Genomic DNA, 7,028 nt, shown 5'->3' on the forward strand with positions numbered 1-7,028 from the left:
TATCAATCATATATATTATTTATATAATAATAATAGAAAAATATATATTCATAATATTATATATATTCATGAAATATATAAATCATTCTATAATTTAATCATTATATATTAAAATTAATATTATTTATTATATTAATAATAAAAAATATAATATGTATATCTAATCTGTATTATATAAAAAATATATATTAATTAATTTTAATATATTAATATATAAATAATTTTAATATGATACTATTAATATAATATAAATAAGAAATATTAATTATTTCCGATAAAATATCTAATATATAATAATTATAATTATTATTTATTTTAAATAAAATATATAATTATTAATATAATAAAAATTATATAATAAAAAAATAATATTAATTTATAATAAATATATACAGATTAATTATATATATTATATATTTATATCAATATATATTTTATAATTATAATATAATAAAAATTAATTATAAAATAACAGGTATATAATTAATTATACATAATATAATATTATAAAAAATTATTTAAAATAATTAATTCCTATAATATAATATAAAAATATAAATTCAATATACTTAAAAATATATACATAAATAATATCTATTAAATATATTATTATAAAAATAATAAATAATTATAAAATAATTTGATATAATAATTACAATAAAAATAATATAGTATATCAAATAATTATATAAATAAATCTATAATTAGAAATATACATTTAATAATTATAAAATCATAATATATAATTAAAATTTATTTATAAAAAATATAATATAAAATAAATAATATTATATAATCTTTATTATTATTATAATTAAAAATATAAATAATTATTATAGTATCAAATAATTAAATTATATATATTATATAATCATTAATACAATATATAATAAATTTAATATTATATAAATATATACATATATAATAATAGTCTATAAATAATATATATTATTAATATATCATAAATAATTAATCATAATATACAAATCTAAATAATAAATATTTTATTTATTTATTATATTATTAAATTAATAATAAATTATAAATATTAATATAATATAATCATAATAAATCATAAATATATAATAATATATCATAATAATTATATATATAATAAATTAAAATAAATAATATATTAATATTATAATAATCAAATAATAATATTTCTTAAAATATATATAACTTTAAAATTTATAAATATATATTAATATACGATAATTATATAATAATATAATTATAATAAAATATTATAACTAATAATAATAATAAAATATTATTAAATATCATAAACAAATAAATAAAATAATATATTATTATTATAAATAATATCTAATATATATAACATACTAATATAATAATATATTATATAATTATTATTTCAATTAATACATCATATATAAATATATAAAAAAATCAGTAAATAAATATATTATATTTTATATTACTATAATAAAAATATACATAATAATAAAATATACGCACACACGGACGCACGCGCACGCATGCACAGATATACGCCACGCACGCAGCACGCACGCACGCACGCACGCACGCACGCACGCAGCGCACGCACGCACACATGTATCGCATCGGGCAGCCGTACCTTGCACGAGTAGGCGCATTATGAGCCATGTCAACTCCAGCAATGTTGATCGCACCTGCAGTTGTACGTGCCGGAGTCCCTCACTGTGGGCATCATACAGACTCAACGCCCCGGACTCCTCTATCTCATACCTAGCACAGCAAACACACGTATTAGCAAAGATGTGGGACAAGTTAGAGCAGTAGAGGTAACGCTTCATTAGTGTTAGTTGTTTTCATTATTATTATTATTATTATTATGTTATTATTATTATTATTATTTATTCCAAAGTGGATCACGGCATTAGCCGGAGGCTTCTGGGTTGGCCGTGTCCCAACCTGGAACATAGGGATATCAATCCAGAATTGTGATTATTATTAATATTATTATTATTATAATAAGGTGTCTTTATGTAATTATTAATTAAAAGAATATTAGTCGTCAGTGGTATTATTATGGTTGTTGTTGTTCTGGTTGCTACTGTTTTCAGAGAGATGGTAGTGGTGCTGTAGATAAGTCTGAATCCATTAAATTATTTAATTACATCCCCAACAGACACACACACTTATACATGTATATATACACACCCATATATATATATTGTGACGACTGTTCACAGCACGTTCCTAACCTGGGCAGGTCATCTGTAATGAGAACATTATTTTTGTTCCACGTCGTCACGGCCTAGGGTTTCCGTTCGTGCCGACATTGCAGTGTGACGTCATTGCCTTGCTCCACTACATAGTTCCGTTCCTCTAGTATGATCGCTGGAGGCACTGAAAATTTCGATGAGATAATTTTAGATAGTTTTCATCCTTCAGCGAAGTAATCATTCACTCAGGTGTTATACAATAGGGTCCTTTAACAGGCGAGTGAGTTCAGCTTGTGAATTTGTTTTTTTTCTTGGTTTTGTTTAATTTGAATTGTTCGTGGTTTTTTTGTTCATCGCGGAATTTCTTTCGAAACTCGTTGTCTCAGACAGTTTCGATAAGTCCTAGCAACTCCTCATTGTTGCTTATGACCTTCAGAGCTCGCACACATAAGTCGATCCCGGAGACACTCAATATTAATTGTTATTGATATTGATATTGATATTGATGTGACGTTGATATTGACGATTGACATTGACAGAGACAGTGACAGTGCAAATTGCTGTATTGATATTGACAGTATTGACATGATATGCTATTTGCTTATTGACATATGACATTGATATTGACATTGACATTGACATTGACATTGATATTGATATTGTTATTGGATATTGGACATTGGATATTGGAGAAAGTTCCCCCCCCCACGTAAAGATAAGTAGAGGCAGTTAAGCGTCTGCTTAACTCTGCGATCGCTCCTCGTGTTATTTACCTTGTACGTTGATGACGACCTCGAGTGTGGCGTTGCCTCCCACGTTGCTCACCAGACACTGGTAGGCGCCCGTGTGCTCGACGCTCGTGTCGTGGATGACCAGGGTAGAATCCGGACGGATGATGACGCCGTCTTCACGTGAAACCAACGGTTCGCCATCTTTGTACCACGTGACCTCGGGCGGCGGGTTACCTAGTAAAGGCGGATTATATCAGCGGACGTATATCATATATGGTACATACGTCAGGGTTCTCCAAGCTTTTTCATTATAGCATGGCGGGGCTGCCTTTACGCTCCTAGTTTTAGCATTTTTAGCTAATTTTAGCATGGCGGCTATGATATTTAGAGTGGCAGGTGCATTTTAGGATGGCGGGGCTCGACGGATAGCCTGGCGGGCCGCCAGGCTATAAGTGCTCTTGGAGAACCCTGTACGTATATATACATTATGGTCGTTATACATTATGATATATATATATCAATATAGTAATATACGTTATATCATAATAGCGAGTGAATGTAGGGTGCATGTGCGGAGTCACGATCGGCTTGCGAAGGTATAAATTATATGAGACAGGACGTACGCTGGAACGCCTGTGAGTTGGCGGCCATCTTGAAATAATCGAAAAGATTCACGTCTCGAAGCAAGGGCTATCAGAGATGTGAATTCGCACAGCTTTTCAGTTTTTATCTTTGAATTTCGGTAGAATAAATCGCAAATTTCACGAACTACTTTCTAATACATTAATGAATTATTGTAACTAAATCCTCTCTGTATTCGTCTATGCCAGGGGTTCTTAACCTATGGTCCATGGATCCCTTTGGGGTGCGTGGATGGGCTTCAGGGGGTCCGGGAACCAGGCACTTAAAAATCAGTGTTTATGTGCTTATGTGCATTTTTTCTGGGAAGGGGTCGATCCGTAGCTTTCATCAGATTCTCAAAGTGGTCCATGACTCAAAAAAGGTTAAGGACCACTAGTCTATGCGTTTATTCTTCCATCTAAGTAAGAGTGAGCTAGAGTTCCTCTACACTATACTTACCCAGGAGCACGAGGCAGGGCAGGCTTATGGTCTGGCCGTGTAACACATCCACGTTGGGTCTGCTGTAGGCCACGATGGGCGCAACTGCGCGCGCGAATAGAAAGAAAAAGATTCTTATATTATATCAGGAGTGAATAATATTATATCTCTGTTATTCACTCCTGATAATATTTAAATTGACTACGTCACGAATTTTCTATGGTAAAATTTGTAAAAAAATTGCCTTTTTTTTACATTAAAAGTAAGAACTAACGGGACTAAACGTATCGTCAACTTCTTACCAGATAAGATTGTTTCTCAACTAGTTAAAAATCCAAAAAACCTGGACAATTTGATATTAATGTTCCTAACATTAATTGCTTGCAATGGGCTATGTATGAGTCACGAGTGTATTTTCACATCGAACAATATAGTAAAATAGGAAGTATATATAATGCAGCAATTTAACCATAAAAAGTGAACAGAATTACTTATATTTTGTGAAAAAGTGGAAATGTTTTTTTTATTTTTACTATTTACGGTGACGTAATCACTTTAAAGTTATTATATAGATTATATAGTTATTTATAGTTTATTATTTACAATATATAATTACGAGTTTATTATTTCATGTGGACAAATCGCGTCAACCTTAGTCTCCAGACTACAACGAATACTATCAAATTCTATCGAGTATAGAGTTTATTGAACTCCGCAGTAAAACATTGATGTATATTCATTACGGTACGTGCGCAAATTAATTCCATCAGAAAAAAATGTCTGCTATTATTGCTTTGTGCTAAGTGGAATTTAAACTCTTTCATCATCAAAAACATACTGCTGGAGAATATTAGCTGGATGTTCAATGAAAGATGCAAACTGGTGTGCACGACGCCACAGAACGCTCAGCACACGCCACTAACAGGATTGCACGCACGCCACGCAGACAGCCACACACGACACAGAGCACACGCACGCATGCAGGCACACGCACACGCACAGAGCACACGTACGCACACGCGCTCGCACGCACGGTCACACGTACGCACAGGCACACGCAGCGAACCACGCACGGTACACGCACCGCACAGCACACAGGCACGCACCCACAGCACTCCACGCACGCACGCACACGCACAACGGGCACATGGCTCGAGCACTGCACGAGCGGCACAGGCACCGTGGCTCGCAGAGCACCCCACGCACGTAATTGCACGCACGGCACGGCACACAGCGCACGACCCACTCACGTACGGCACGCACACCGCGACGCACCGGTCAACGGTAGCTTACCTATTCCAGGTGACGGTGACGTGCATTGGCGACCATCAGTGATTGTCCGAAACCGATTCTGCGCACGAACACACGTACGTCGGGCTTCATCTCACCTGCAAATCTGCGACAACAAAGAAGCAAATCGGAGCCTAGCAAACCTCCGCCCACCGGCCTAACAGTCCCGCCGATGCTCTGCTGGTACACCCACCAAATATCGTTGTTTTACTGCTCTATTGACTTATTGTTGTTTGACTCTGCAGTTGCCAACTAGAAGCAATGGCGGCTTCGGGAAACACATGCTGCCGCCTATATGCGGCTAATAATGGCACAGATGTTCCCAAATAATGTCCACCGAAATCATTCAAAAACTTCCCGTGTATCCAATCAACCACCAAACAATTCGCATTGGTTGTTGCCCAAGACAACCGGTCAAAAAATTCCACTCACAATTCACGTCTGTAACTTTTTTGAGATATTCCTAGTTGACACGACAAGACCAACCAACAAAGGAGGTAAAAAGAAATACAACCTCGTCTTCACCTATAAGCTATATATCACTCCGCGCGTTCTCGCTAGATGGCGCAGAAATCTATGAAGGGCTCGCGCGCGGTCTTAGCACTGATCGCTATATACTAACTTAGTATCTTAGCAATCTAGTAACTTAACTAATCTAGTAACTTAACTAATCTAGACACTTAACTAATCTAGTAACTTTAAAACTAATCTAGTAAGCTTAACTTGTCTAGTTAACTTAACTAATCTGTAAACACTGTTACACTACACTGCTAGTAACTTTAAAACTATATACTAGGTAAGGGCTCTTAACTTGTCTAGTAATCTAGTAACTTAATTAATCTAGTAATCTAGTAACTTAACTAATCTAGTAACTTAACTAATCTAGTAATCTAGTAAGTATTTTAGCATCTTAGTAACCTAGAATCTTAGTATGTAGAAAATTCGTATGAGCTCTTATCCAGATGGATATGCCTGATCTGACAATCTCTACTTATATGCCACTAGATAGAGCAGTGAAGAAAACTTACAGCAGGGTTATCCTTGAAAGAATCCAGAAGTTCTCAACAACTATGTCGCTAATTTTATAGGTCGTTTATTGTCAATAGTGATGTTATAGCGTAAAATATGTGTAGTTTTTACGGCAAGAAGGTCGGGTTGGGTGATCAGTGATCACTAGTGTTTCTTGCCTTACGCTGCGAGCATTGGAATGCAGTACAGAGATCATATACAACTCGACAAAACTACAGCACAGAATAGAATGATCGAATAACGCCTGAAATAGGCTTCAATATTTATTAGGCAATATAGATCAATAGATCATGCTCCTAGTCCTTCGGAAAATGTAATTCCGTGCTGGGTGGGTGTCCGTGCACGCGAACAACAGAGGAGAATGTATGTGTTGGTCGGTAGCTGTATGCTGTATCGTGTGTGTGTGCTGTGTGGACTGTGTGGGCTGTGTGTGTGTCGAGCGCGTGCGTGCGTGGGTGTGTGTTGTGTGTGTGGGCTGGGTGGGTGCGGCGTGCGGGTCAGCGCTTGGCCTGTGTGTGTGTTGGTGACGGCGCGTGTGGTCACCGGGTGGTGAGTGGGTGGGCGGGGGGAGGTGGTGGTGTGTGTGGGTAGGTTGTGGGTGTGGTGGGACGGCGTCACCGCTGTGCGTTCCGGATCTCTTGTGAGGTATACGTCCGGCCCTACTGTGTGTGGCCGTGCTGTGTGTCGTGGTGTGTGCGCGTGTGGTGCGCGGGCGGCGTGTGTGCTGTGTGTGTGACTCTCCTCT

The 7,028-nt window shown here is 35.6% G+C and overlaps 1 long non-coding RNA gene across 1 annotated transcript; it reads right to left on the minus strand.

Moving 5' to 3' along the window:
- Positions 1 to 2,269: 2,269 nt before the first annotated feature.
- On the minus strand, positions 2,270 to 4,070 carry LOC106817214. The gene is made up of 3 exons (XR_001395007.1): positions 3,986 to 4,070; positions 2,948 to 3,139; positions 2,270 to 2,358 (listed from the first exon to the last, which is right to left on the minus strand). It is a non-coding gene; the product is annotated as an uncharacterized LOC106817214 (long non-coding RNA).
- Positions 4,071 to 7,028: the final 2,958 nt, after the last annotated feature.

This window comes from Priapulus caudatus, unplaced genomic scaffold (genome assembly GCF_000485595.1).
Source record: "Priapulus caudatus unplaced genomic scaffold, Priapulus_caudatus-5.0.1 Scaffold1633, whole genome shotgun sequence".
NCBI lineage: Eukaryota > Metazoa > Priapulida > Priapulimorpha > Priapulimorphida > Priapulidae > Priapulus > Priapulus caudatus.